A 15304-nucleotide genomic window follows, 5' to 3' on the forward strand; every position below is an offset into this window, starting at 1 on the left:
AAATATTCAGTCGTGGGAAGCAGAAGTGCAGCATGAAGAGAGAGAAAACATTTATCATCCTTCAGCATTTGCTCTTTATTTTACTCTATACAATTTCTTTAAATGTAATGTGTTGCAAGTGGGTCTTGGTATGAACATGTCATATGTGTCTAGGGCTGGGTTGACGATATCAATTTCAAAAAATGTCTTGATTTTAATCAATCTTCGTTTTAATGAACTGGCTCAAAATGGTCTTTGTTTATGAATTGTCTGCACACTTCTTTGTACCACTCTCAAGGGGATGCTGGGAAAAAATGGAGATGGGTGTGACTGGGTTCCCATGATTTCATGTATTACTTGGTATATAGAAGAGCCTCAGGCATCTACTGCATTCATGTGTTGCTACTCAGTAGACATTATTGATGTCATAAAAGAAGCGTGAGAGCATCAGCCGTCCATCAATATCTCTTTAAATGTCCCGTTCTTCGTGATCCCATGTTTCAAACTTTAGTTAGTGTGTAATGTTGTTGTTAGAGTATAAATAATATCTGTAAAATTATAAAGTTCAATGCCAAGCGAGATATTTTATTTAAAGGGTAACTAAACCCTAAACCAACTTTTTTTAGTTAATGATCTGTAAGAATGGGGCTTTAATAGTGCTGTTCATTGATTCAAGTATTGTTTTTGACATTTGTGTTTAAAGTATTTTAATTTTACTAAATATGGTGTAGAAACGTCTGAGTGCTGCCCTCTTCAGGTTAAACAGTGGCTATGGCAGTTGAATTTTCCTATTGGAAGTTGTGGTACACTCTGACGTCAGAGGGTACCAACTAACCACGCCCTTGCCTGCACAGAGATACGTGTCAGATGCACGCCCCCTCTCCACTGGGCTCTGCCTACTTTTCCAGCATTTTTTAAATATTGCCAGTGGGTGGAGTCAGGCTCTGACCAGGGGTTTAGTTTCCCTTTAACAGAAGTCGCCTACAAAAAACGTCTGGATTGGACTACATCCCTCTACTTCCTTCTTTAATGACGTCATTAAAACCGTGTTTTGACTAACTTCCGCCCACAGGAATACAGGCGTATTGATGGCGAAATGTCAACAGACGTGGTTGATGTTTATCTATAATCGGATACCGCAAAAGTTTAATTCTAAGTTGTTAGTTTGCTCTGTCCATTTCACCACGGACTGTATTTCTATCCTGGGATAAATATTAAGCAGGCTTCTCTCAGCGTTTCATACTGATGAAGGGGGCAATTTCAACTATATTCCAGCAAGCGGTAAGTAGTGATTTACTATGGAAGTAGCGATCAACTTCACATCGTTTCTCTTAGTAGGATGAAAATAATCTTACTTAAAATGTGATTAATATACAGAAAGCGATCACAGAACAACCCCTCTCCAATCGCCCAAGCTGTCAATCACACAGCACGAGTTTATCTGGACACTTTCCAAAACTCGTTATGAAATCAATGACGCTGTTACACTGCACAACGAATCTCTTACTGTATTTAATACCTCATGTTTGCATTGGTGAAATCATTAGTGAGTGCAGAAACTGCGTTGCAATGATAAGATCTTTTTTCACGCGATCAACAGACTGTCATCTGCTCAATGCTCATCACTGCAACCTTTTATGTGATTGAAATAGATCTAAATACTTAAAAAACTTCTCACGATTCGTTAATCCCGATAGCTGTAATAGTAAAAACGTATAATAGCTGTAATAGTAAAAGTTTTCCAGATAGTTCCACATGTAATGCTAGATATTTCATATGCAAGCATATCAGCCAATCACAGCAGAGGGCGTTTACACTGAAGTCTCACAGCAGACACGCCCCTTCAAACAGAGCGTTCAAATCAGGTGATGAAATCAGGCTAGGAAATATGCCTTTTATTTCTAAATTATAAAAAATTTGATCTAAAAAACATACTAACATTATAAGGGCACCCCAGGAAACATTATAAAATAATAAAATTATCCATGGAATGGGACCTTTAATACTGCCTGTATTCAACAGTGAGTGGTTCAGCCAAGGAATACCATTGAAATGCTCTCATATGCTTGAGGTCCTGCAACAAACAAGCACCTGACTCTATCATGTCAACATCATGAAGAATAATTGTACTTCATTACTATTGTTAAGTATTTCGCATTTATTAATTCATTTAATAATTAAGAAACTGAATCCTTATTGAGGTGGGCCCTATAACTCAAGTCACCACAAAAAAAAAAACCACTAAATTAAATTGGTTTATTAACAAAGTTCAGGAGCAGCACATTCAGATAATCAAACCTAATGGACACGAGTGGCGCACACTCTGTTAATCAACCCAATCAACGGGTTAAGAGGTGTATATATACCAACAGCAAAGTTGTCTCCGAACGTTGACAGTTTAACAGCATCCCTCCACCACCCCATCTCCTCACTTCTAGTCCTAACTACTCTTACAACAATGGGGGTGGGAGTACTCGGTTCGGGCAAAAATTCAGAGCTCGGAGCCCTCCCCCTGGACAGCACTCCAAATACGCATAATCTTTACTCTGTTTAATTGATGTGAGTGTGAACTCGTGAAACCAAAATCGCAAACACACTCAGGCAGCAACTGACTTCTGCATGGGCAAGCACTGCTCACTGTTTTTCAAATGTCTAATTGTAAGAGAATGTCTTACAGGTTTTTGTGGGTTTTCATGACTGAGTGTCTAAATGTGCACTTAAAGCAATTTGATAGGTCTGTCTCATGCATTGCATTACAGAAATGCCCTCGTTCATTTCTCACAACAGGAAATACAAAACCAAATCTTCAAACTACAGTCACAAAACTCCTGACTCTTTCTGGCAAAATCAAATGCCTCAAAAACTATTTCACCAGTTCTCAAAATCAGACAATGCTTTTAGATCATACACACATCAGTCAATATACTGTACTGTATAAACACTACAGATCATTCATTAGACACTGAGAACAGCATCCAGAGCATGAGGTTAGGAAAAAATGTGTATACAGTAAACAAATTTTGCAATTACATAAAAAGTATAGTAATCAGTTTAGTAAGGTGAAAATATTGTTTACCATATACTGTACCAATATATTTTTTTACCAATATACACATTGTTTCAATATATTACCATATATTATATAGTATTGAATGTCTGTATATTCAGCACTTGCATGCTGTAAAAATGCAGTAGTCCGACTGCAAAAAGAAAACTCTAAATGAAAAGCACATTACAGTACTCTCAAAAAAAGCTGTGCATCTGCAAAATCAATGTCAATGAGAGACTGATTGTGCCTCATCATCACGTCTTCATGTTGGGTCCGGCCTGAGGACATCCACATCACAGTCAAAGGGAAAACCCCTCTGGTGTGCCGGATCCAGCGTTTTTGACAACACTCTCCACACCTTGCTCTTCCTTGACCTCATCCTCTTCCTCCTCCACCTCTCAGATCGTTTCCATCCATTGTTGGTATCAACATTCAGTGCACCTGTGCACTCTGAGCTGCAGGCTCATATTTTGTACAGTTGGTATGATCAAATCATTAGAAACAACAATTTTGAGCCATTGTGTGTAAAAGAATTTAGTGAGTGAGAATGTGTTTAGAGTTTTGCACAAATAGTGCATAAGATTTGCAAATGGTGTCTAGCTACCTGAACTTGTTTAATGTTTTACAGAAAGAGTTATTTATTCAACAAATCAGTATAGAATTTGGTTCAGAGAATGGAGTTGAGTGTTTTAGCAATTGTGAAAAGCTGTAAACCCTGGCCATTCTTGAATATAAGCACGAACAGCCAGATGGTGCTGTCGCCAAACAAAAGAAATTCTAACCATCTTTTATTTTCAGCTTCAGCAAATGAAGTAGAGCAGGACCAGCGTTCACCTAGGATCTATCCTTTTAGTATAAATTCAAATATAGCTTATATGTGCTCTTAAAACACTGACCCAACACCTCGATCTTCACCAAAGCTGTGGGTTGAGCTGGGTAATATATAGCCGAGATCTCTCCAATTGTTGCCTGTGTTGACAGTTATTAAGGTACACACTAAATTATTTTAAAACTAGTCATACAGTATATTCTTTTATTGCTTTCTCCTCTCACTGTTATTTTGTCTAAATTCTGAACCCGTCACCTTTGCAGGTGTTCCAGCATATATACTGTATATCATTTGTGGGTTTTACCGAGAACCATAAAACTGACAAGATGGTATTACGCCATTGCAAAGATTTATAGGAGACCATCTTCTCAACCTTATCCAAACTCACATCAAGGTCAAATTATATACACAATTTTCAGTATTGTGCGATAACAACAAAATCAGTATGTTTCTGTTTATATTGGCAATGCATGAACTGATAAAAGATATACTTTCAATGCAATGTAAGTCACTTTGAATAAAAGCCAACCAAGTCAAGTCAATTTAATTTTAGTGCTTTTCACAATACACATTGTTTCAAAGCAGCTAAATGCATTTATGTAAAATAATATATTAGTTGATGCTAAGGCTAAACCCATATCCACTGTATATTTGTCACAATGCATCTGTTAAAGTATATGGGTCATCCCACCCAATCTTCCCTTATATAATCAGTAAATATAATCCCCCACCACAAAATAATAAGGTATGGTCTTATGGTATAGATTTTTTTCCATGTTTTTCCATATATATATATATATATATATATATATATATAAACATATGTTACCAGCAAAGTGTGAAATCCCGGTATTGTATAGAATGCCTAGGCAATGTATAGAATGCCTGATGGTTTTTGGCAAAAATACATTACTTAATTCTATACATTACATAGGCATTCTATAGAATGCCGGATTACACACTTTGCCGGTAACATATATATATAATTTTTGGACCCCTGTTTTGTTGTGTTAAAAAGAGCTTTTTGGACAGTTTCACTTGTTCAAACCCCTCTATGAGTTGAGAGCTGAATCTTTGTTCATTAAACTGACTATTTGTCAAGCATAATGTAAATCTGGTGTAAATATATGTGCCACCCTCAAAATTCTTATCACAAAACATATTCATTTAATTTAGTAATTAAAACATGTTCAGTAAACATTTTACTCAAAACATATGCAGGATTTTCAGACTGGGATCAGGAGAAAATTTCAGAGAAAAAATAGTTGTTTTGAACCAATATTTGGGGAATTGGGAAACACACTATATAAATTGTTAGTAATTATTTTAAATTATTTTCCAGAAAATGTATACAATGACAAAATTCTTTACATTAGCACACATACTGTTTTTTCATACACAGTATACATAGGTTTTAAAATATATTAGCTGTTTATGCTATGTGGGGGTCTTTTTTTGGCATGAATAAGTATACATATAAAATATATAAGTATAAATATAAGTGGGATTTTTTATAAGGCACCTCAAATAACCTCCATGAGCAGCCTTCTACCTTTTTCCGCCTTCTATGCATTGTTGTGATTGACGCATGGGTTTGTTAATGATTATTCCACGTTTCCATTGCTGTACCTAGGTGAGCTAATAATAATAGTTCTCGGAACGTGCCACAGTAGCCCATATAGGCCTGTTTGCTCCCTTAAGCTAATCCCTCCTGAAAAAGAGTTCCGCTCCACAGCAAACTGCCTGCCACCCTCCCTCCTTCTCTTGCAGCAGCAGGACTGACATGAGGGAACACATCCCATTAGCCGCCTACGCTTGCTCTTCTCCTCATGGATAAACCAGCTGCGCACCACCTCCAGTGCACCCCCAAACAATGGCACTCAGAAGGCACATTCCTCTCTATTCATATGTTCTGTAGCCTCATAACGCCGACTGTACATGTCTCCATTCTCTGCATAATCATTATTCAATATAGCCAGGCTTCCTCTGGACTGCTCGGGCAAAGCCTAAACAAGTCCTGTCATATGTACTTAAGTCTCGTTTATCATACACCTGCCCTCAGACTGTCATGGTTGGTGGGACTGATAGTAAAGCCAAACACCATTTCCAGTAAAGCCAGTAGATCCTAGAGAGAGTAGGAGGATGTTATAATTGAGCTAAGGCTGAGCAGAAATATGATATCTGCTATAACACTATCTTCCTAAAGTACAATGCGGCGATATAAGAGATTGTTGTCATCAAGGGAAGCAATTAAACATAAAGGGGGAAGAAAAGAAATCGGTGAAATGAACTATATATAGGCTATACCACTTCAATGTCAGTCGGCAGAATCGGTGGAATCAAAGCTCCCCTGGGAGGAAACCGACTCTACTTCAAATGCTGGTTTCGACTGGTATATGGGACTGGCATTAGTTTCCTCTTAAAGGAATAGTTCACTCCAAAATGTACATTTTACAAACCTGTATTATACTTTATGTATTGTGCAAAACAAAAAAAGAAGATATTTTGAAAAAAAATTTTTTTTTACATTTTTAAGTCCCTTCTGCTCACCAAGCCTGCATTTATTTGATCAAAAAATACAGTAAAACAGAAATATTGTGAAATGTCAATACATTTTAAAAGAACTGCTTCCTATTTTAAAATGTAATGTATTCCTGTGATGGCAAAGCTGATTTTTTAGCAGCATTACTCCAGTCTTTAGTGTCACATGATCCTTCAGAATATGCTGGTTTGCAGCTCATTAATTATTTCTTATTATTATCAATGTGGAAAAAAAGTTGTGTTGATGAATAGAAAATTCAATGGGGCCTTGGTGAATAAAAGTATTAATATCTTTAAAAAAAACTCACTGACCCCAAACTTTTGAATGGTAGTATAAATGTAGCCTGAAATGAATGTTAATCTTAATTAAGGCTTAAATTTTAATTTTCATCATACTAGGTGATTGTGCCACTTTGGAAAATTACAATAGAGTTTTATATAGATTTAATTTCCCTCTAACTTTGTCCTTTTTGAGCTTAAACATTTTGGACCCCATTGACTTTCATTGTATGGACAATAACAGCTGAAACATTCTTCAAAATATCTAGAAGAAAGAAATTCATACAGGTTTAAAACAATGTGAGGGGGATTAAACTAGGACAGATTAGACCTGTGAGAACCTAGAAATGCTGACAGATTTGTGTCAATAGGCCACAGCAACTGGCCAAATGTCCTTGTTGATGTGCAACACTATGTTCTTTTATTTTATTTAAATCTAATGATCAGGATCTGAGATTTTAAATAGGCACACAAGTGAAACAAGCACACATGCTCCATAGAAACCAAAAACAGGAGTGTATTTTGATTTGGGCCGATCCCTTCTTTTTCAAAGTCTTTTTTTTTTTTTTCGGATTACCAAAGCCATTGCCTGATTGAGAGAAAAATGCTAACATGTATGGGCAGGCGGTCTGACCCTCCACTGATTTCTGGGCACACACAGGTGTGGTGATATACAGGAAACTATCTAACAGTGAACAAAAGATCCAAATGCAACCCCAAGGCACAAATGCATCTGCATTCAGGAACACATTATTGGCGTGCACCATCCATGGCCGACAAACTTTGCCGTATAGCTTTCAAATACTTAAGCATTGCACTTTTTACCCACTGTTCAACAGAATGGATGCATAATGCTTAATTATTATTAATAAGTTCTTCATTAATATTCCCTGGTGGTCTTTAAAGCCGAACAATGCAACAATGAAAGGCACGCACAGGATGGCAGCCGTTTTAAAGCACCGTACAATTACGATTATCACGATGGGAAACAATCAAACTTGTCGAGAGCTTTTAATACCCCGTTCTTTGTTGATGCTTCCTGCTGGTCACCCAGTCCCCATGCTGGGACATGTTTGCATAGAGCGCCACCCTTATCAAGGCCTATCTACCAAAGCCGGCCGAGCCCTGCGAGTGACAGCAGGAGCATGTACAGTGGAGGGCAGATAAAGGCCGTGCTGTTTAAATAAAGAACGGCGGCAGTAAAGTGGGCTCAGAGGAAGGCCGCATTCTGCCTCCAGTACAATGGAATCATTCTTCAGACCTGGGGACAGAATAATATTGCCCTTCTGAAGCGGGTGGCACAGGAAAAGAGGGAGCCTCGAGGGAGTTACCCAAAACTCTCTGGCTTTATTTACAGCCGTCCGGTCACTGGCGTACCGCTGGCACCCATGGGAGGGCTGCAGAATCAAAAGCGCTGCATGACAAAACACCCCTGGCTTCGGATAATGGGCCTTGACTCTGGAACTTTTTTCTCAAGGCCTCGCAAGTGTGGCTGCCTCAACCGAGGAATTGTTGTGCTGCAACTGGATCTGCTAATGGATTTACAGCTATGTGATGTTTGTTTGCTTAAAGATTGATTTAGAGTTTTATTGAGGAGTACAGATGTACATTGGCTAACTGAAGATGTCCTTGTAGGTTTGTGTTTGTATGCATAGTGCTTCTGAATTGATTTGAACACAATCAATCTTCTGGTTTTCAGGGGTGAAAATGGCAGTATGGGACTGTGACCAATGGATGGCGCTTATCCCTCATAAAGTTGCAGACTTATCACATCACTTCAAGAAAGACTGTAGCTGAAAAGTAAATAGCTGTGTGATTTTTTTTTTTTCTCTCACAGGTCAGAATCAGTTTGAGGGCGTAGACATCACATATATCAGTGTGTATGAGTGTGCCTGATGCTGATTAACAATTGACTGTAAGACCATCTGTGACTAATCAATTTACACTAAATGTTCATGCGCAAGCATACAGAAAGAGATAGGAAACAAATACTACAACTGTTACCAACCTTGAAAATGATTGTTCATTGATAAAGCATATTGGTAAAAGGCTAGACCACAACAGATAGCAATAAAGCTTGTGTGGGAAAGGCTGACTATTCCTGATAGTAACCAGGCTCTAGGGGCTGTTAATCAACTCTTGTATGTTTTTTATTTATTTAAAAATTCTGACCTTTATCACAGGTCAGAATCAGTTTGAGGGCGTAGACATCACACATATTAGTGTGTATGAGTGTGCCCTACATGATTAACAATTGACTGTAAGGCCATCTGTGACTAGTCAATTCACACTAAACGTTGATGCGTAATCATATGAAAGAGATACACTGAAAAAAGTGCATATGGCTTGTCATTAGTTTAAAGAACTTTTTATACTTGATCTGACTCAATAAATTCACTTTTCTGGCTTATCGTTGGTCTAATGTAATTGAGTTTAGTTGTCTTGAAGTAAAAACAAATTTTTGGGTATAATTTAAACTAATTGCTTTAAATCAAATTACAATTTTACGTCCACGTCCAAACCACGTGACTACTGACGTCATCAAGCTTGGGTCGAGAATTTTCTGTTCGGCCGCCATCTTGTTTTGCTGTATGACGACGTTGAGGATACGCAATTTCCACAGTTGGTGAGTAATCCTAAAAATAAGTTTTATCGCCGTTGATATGCATTTTTATAATATTAAAGTAAAATTCAATGCATTATGTATGTGTTTTGTTGAATATCTGTTTTATTTTGGTCAGAGTCATCTGATATTTCAAGTGTAGCTATAACTGTTAGGCCTAGTAACGATGGATAGCCATTAATAAATACTTAAGTAGTTAGATAATTTGTGGACTTTTAATTACATTATTTATTTGGGTTTTTCCTGCATCGAGAATTACAAGGCGACCGCCTCCGTCTAATGTCGTGCCCGATCCGGTGTAGCAGTCGATTCTGTTCCCTATCGGAATTCCTGTTCCCTTTACGCAAATCATACTACAAATCATGCGTAGTTGTCGAGTTACCATGCGTACCATCAGAACTGAATACGAGCAAGAAGCACAACTCTGGATGTACGGGAAGCCAAAAGGTTAAAAAAGGATTGTATTTTTTCCCGAAATTTAAGCGTTTTTTATTGTTTTTATTTTTATTAGAAGCGAATTTTCCCCCATCTGTCAATTCAATCCAGATTATTTCTTTTCAAATTTAAAACATTATTACAGATTTCAATGTAATGTTTATTAAGGCTTTGATTTATTAAGGTTTATTAAGGCTTTGACGCATGCGCTGTCAGCAGACACGGCTCGTTCAGGGGGAACAGGAATTCCGATAGGGAACAGAATCGACTGCTACACCGGCTGTCCTCAAAACTCAGACAGGCTCAGATTAGGCCTGTCGCGATAATTAAATAATTAGAAATATCTTTGTTACGCAATCCTTTACACATCCTAATATACTGATTTAAGTGTTGTAAAGCCATTTCATATCTTGTTGTGAGGGACAGAATCAATTTTACATCGTTAAATTAAAGTTTACGCAAACTCGTCTTCCCTCCGCTGCAGCTGATCATTCTCCATTCAGCATTCAAACAGCGCGTCGCAGTAAAACAACTCCTCCACCAAATTTAATAATCGTGACAGCCCAAGCTCAGATACCTATTTTCCAAGCAAGATTTTACCACCTTCAACTCATTTTGATCCAGGAAAAACCCTAAAATAGTATATATTATTGTTACTATCGGTAGAGATTGTATACATTGCGTATATATCTGCATTTCGTTCATTGAGTGGATTGCATAAAGTTTCTGACATTTGATTGATGTAGAAACATTGGTGAATGAGAAAAATAAAGTAGTAAGAGTGGTTAATACTTTAAAATTAGTCAAGCAACAGTTAAGTTGGTGTGATGATGATTATGCTTCAAATCAAATGACAAGTTTGCATTCTGTTTAAGCCACGTGACCACGGAGAAAATTATTATTGACCATCATCATCTTTTGCTGCAGGATTACCTCATGGTGGACACAAAATTACATATGGTGAGTAATCTTACAAATTATGTTAAGTTTGTTTCTATCATACATTTATAATCATATAAGGATCAGTTAACTGATTAATGCAACTGTTTTATCAAATAATTCAAAGTGGATCAGAGAATGTACACTTTATCAATAAATTGCACAGCACTGAACTGAGTTCTTTTTAGTGTCATATGGCGTTTGAATGGTCACAGATATTTTATTTTAATTGAAAATGTCTACCTTGCCATTCACTTTAACACATTTGGTTGTGTTAAACATTTGCCAAAATTTGCCATTCTTAAAGTGACAGTAGCCTCATATATACATACTGTATAAACTTAAAAGAATAAATATATGGTAAATTCTTGATTGATCAATTACGTTGTTGACGGTTTAACACACTGCAGTAGGTTCCGATTACGTCATAAAATTTTAAACATGCATGCACGCAATGACCTATTACATTATACGTTACACAAAATACATTATTTTATGGAATTTGTATGACATGACATCTTTGCAACTTTGAAAATAATTATTGATAAACCTTCAAATTACACCAATTTATTTAATTAATGTATTATTTATAAACTTGCAAAATGATTGGCTCTTAGGTGCAAAAGCATATCCATGCATTTTAATTTTCTTTATGAAAGTTGGTGATTGCTGTGTTTGTCTTTTTTTTAAGATACAGATGTTGAAAGACAACAGTTTGGAGTCATTGTAGTCCAGTCAGAAGATAACGGTAAGTAATTGGTCTCTTTTGGTCTCTCTGGTAAGAGCAGTTGAATTTATGAATTAGCTCTCGGAGTAAGAATTGTTTCTTTTTTTTTTTTTTTTGCTTGTGTGTCTTTCAGATTGGCCAGAAAGTTGAAGCACAGAGAGAACTTGGACTTGTGGTCTGTGAAAGTGATGGTCTAAGCACTCCCCTGGACATCAGCATTGTCATTGATGGTATTGAGGTTTTACATGAGTTGTCCTCGGTTGCATCTGCTCGTGCCATGATGTTTGGAATCACGTACTGAGAACTTGAGGTATCCTGAAGTACTTAAATATACCTTTGAGGCATATTTAAAAAAAATTGTCATGGACATAGCGAAGATGCAAATGGATTTTAAAGGGTTAGTTCATCCAAAAATGAAAATTCTGTCAATATTTACTCACCCTCATGTTGTTCCAACCCCGTAAGACTTTCGTTCATCTTCTTGACGTGTTCACGAGAGTAACACGACACATGCGCAAGAACTGAGAAGATGTCGCAGATGGGTCTCGATGTAGTATTTAAAGGGTTAGTTCACCCAAAAATGTAAATTCTGTCAGTAATTACTCACCCTCATGTTGTTCCAACCCCGTAAGACTTTCGTTCATCTTCGGAGCAAAAATTAAGATATTTTTGATGAAATCTGAGAGCTGTCTCACTCGTCCATAGGCTTCTTAAGGGACTGAAACTTGCTGGCCCAGAATAGTTATTAAAGACATCGTTAAAATAGTCCAAATGACTACAGTGGCTCAACCATATGTTTATCAAGCGACGAGAATACTTTTTGTGCGCAAAAAACAAACAAAACTAACGACTTTATTCCACTATTCATTATGTTCTCCGTGGGCCTGAGTGTCTTTACTTAGTAAAACTGCGCAGCGCGTCTGTGTTGCACGTCACCACATAGGCTCACTATTGGCCGACGCTGATCATGTGTGTGATGCGTGCGACGTGCAACACAGACGCGCTGCGCAGTTTTACTAAGTAAAGACACTCAGGCCCACGGAGAACATAATGAATAGTGGAATAAAGTCGTTAGTTTTGTTTGTTTTTTGCGCACAAAAAGTATTCTCGTCGCTTGATAAACATATGGTTGAGCCACTGTAGTCATTTGGACTATTTTAACGATGTCTTTAATAACTATTCTGGGCCGGCAAGTTTCAGTCCCTTAGAAGCCTATGGAGGAGTGATCCAGCTCTCAGATTTCATCAAAAATATCTTAATTTGTGCTCCGAAGATGAACGAAAGTCTTACGGGGCTGGAACAACATGAGGGTGAGTAATTACTGACAGAATTTTCATTTTTGGGTGAACTATCCCTTTAAAATGGTTCTAAAGTGTGCATTCACTGGATGTACGAATCGTGAGAAACCAACGAGAAAACGTATAAGTGCCTTGCCAATGCCGCTAAATGAATGGCTTACCTTTCACCCTTTCCCATCAAATAATCAGGAGTGTCATCTTCTCATTTCTCACTCATGTGTCATGGCGCTCTCGTGAACTCACTCAGACCCAAACTGAAGAAAATTAATAGTTGAATAAAGTCGTAATTTTTGTTTGTTTTTTGTGCACAAAAAGTATTCTTGTCGCTTGATAAACTAAAGGTTGAGCCACTTCACTTGGACTATTTTAACAATGTCTTTACTAACTTGTCTTGGCCGGCAGAATGAAATTACCTATCAACCTATGAAGGAGTGAGACAGCTCTCAGATTTCATCAATAATATTTTAATTTGGTGAACTAACCCTTTAAATGTTCCTGCATGTCGTGTCTTTTAAGGAGCTTTCAATGGTGATTTGTTTCAATGTTTTTTTTTCAATGAATTGATGTTACACTGGATGATTTAGCAATGCCATATTAAGGGCTTTTCAATGTTTTCTGTTACAATCCTAAATTTAATGCAAGATAATCTGAAATGTTGAGTGACAATTTTACTGTAGCAAATGGAATTGATGTATACATTTATTGATGTATTTCTTTTTTTTTTTTGGTACAAAATGATATTGTTGACAGTTTTATTATTGAATGTATTTTTTTAATGTATTAAGTCATGCACTAAAACGGTTTCAGTATTGACTTTTGTAAATCAAATGAATTCTTCCTCAAATGTTTTTAGAACAAGTGGAAATTTTGGTTTCTGTGAGTTTGTTGGAAGATTGCACTAAATAAACAGTTAAATGTTTGATTCCAGAGTGTAAAAGGCTTATTTTTTCAGAAAAAATTCGGTGATATTTCATGTTTGTAATTTTGTTTTGTATTTATTTTGATAATAATAGTAAAATATGATAAAATTAATATATAAAAGGTTTAAAAATTAAGTTAATCCAAGTAATATTTTATAATTTATTGCTAATTAAACAAATCTCTTTGGTTGAAATAGTATTTTTACTTTCAACTGACTATAGAAATGTGATTTGTGTAAATTATTTTTTTTAAGTTGAGCTAAAGTAAACCGATTACGTGTAACAAGTTGACGTAATTTTTTTACTTTGATCCAACGACTCATTTTTTACAGTGTAGGAAACAAATAAAAAAAACTTTCTATGCAAATGATTACCATTGTGGACAAAATCACACAACATTCTCGACTGTATTAGCCAATATTTTTTACCACATCATGACCACACTTCATGACATGACCAAAAAAAGACAAATCTCAATATCTTTCTATATTTATCAATCTCTCAAAAAAAACAAAACTTTTTTTTAAAAGATTTTTATTTATTTATGCCACCGCAGGTGTCCTCCTCTCTCTGAGCCAGAGGTGAAAATGAATACTGGTAGTTCAATGGAGGTGAGAAATTATTTCTTCACACTGATAATGAATTCTGCCCCGTAGTGATTAAAAGAGGTTTCTGAATACCCAGATGATCACTGCATGTGTTTTACATTCAGTTTCGATAATGAATGTGATGATCTAAGGTTGCCACCTTCCTAAAGCTTCTTTTCCTCCAGAACAGGATTCATAATATCTGAGCACTGCTGTACTTTCCATGATTCTGGGTTATTTCGGACTATATTAAATCTTGAGGTAACACTTTAAAATAAATAACATTTGTAAATGCATTAGGTATCATGGTCTAACAAGGAACATCATTTGTTAAATAGGTTCATGTTATGTATACAACATTATTAAGGGTAATTCATGTGTATTCACAATACATTAGGCATTTTGTTAAGTTGTAGACATTTAAATGCTAAAATAAAAATGTATATGAACAAATTAACATTAATAATAATTATTATTATACAACAGTTTATTTAAATTTATACAAATAATTACATTTAATTAATGTTTTAAATAATACATTAGATAATGTTAATTTATACAACTTGAAAAGTTAAAATATTATATTAAGAAATTAACATTAACTAATAATAATAATCAGCATAATCAATTACAAATAACATTTAATTGTATTATCATTGTTATTTATAAAAAAAAATGTTTATTGTTATTTATAAAATAAATTAAGGTAGGCTACTTTTCATATTACATTATAATGTAAATTTATACAACTAGAAATGTTAATGTATATTTAGAAATTAACATTAACCAATAATAATAATAATATTAATGGATACAACAACTTTTACCAAACTTGACAATGATTGTCCATTGATAAACAATATTGGTATAAGGCTAGAAGGCTAGACCACAGAAGATCTAGCAATAAAGCATGTTAATTAAGCTGTGGAAAAGGCTGACTGTTCCTGATAGTAACCAGGCTCTAGGGGGCTGTTAATCAACTCTTGTATGTTTTATTTATTTATTTAGCCAAGCTTAATGCAACATCACGTGCGGTTGATAGTTAGGGCAGCAGTGCCGCTCCATGCATACAGTTCTGCAGTGACTAGGCCTATGGCC

General features: G+C 36.0%; 1 long non-coding RNA gene across 1 annotated transcript; it reads left to right on the forward strand.

Moving 5' to 3' along the window:
* Positions 1 to 9237: 9237 nt before the first annotated feature.
* Positions 9238 to 12148, forward strand: LOC308698738. The gene is made up of 4 exons (XR_014031103.1): positions 9238 to 9303; positions 10611 to 10695; positions 11366 to 11422; positions 11535 to 12148. It is a non-coding gene; the product is annotated as an uncharacterized lncRNA (long non-coding RNA).
* Positions 12149 to 15304: the final 3156 nt, after the last annotated feature.

Source organism: Scardinius erythrophthalmus (genome assembly GCF_964197995.2).
Source record: "Scardinius erythrophthalmus genome assembly, chromosome: 11".
NCBI lineage: Eukaryota > Metazoa > Chordata > Actinopteri > Cypriniformes > Leuciscidae > Scardinius > Scardinius erythrophthalmus.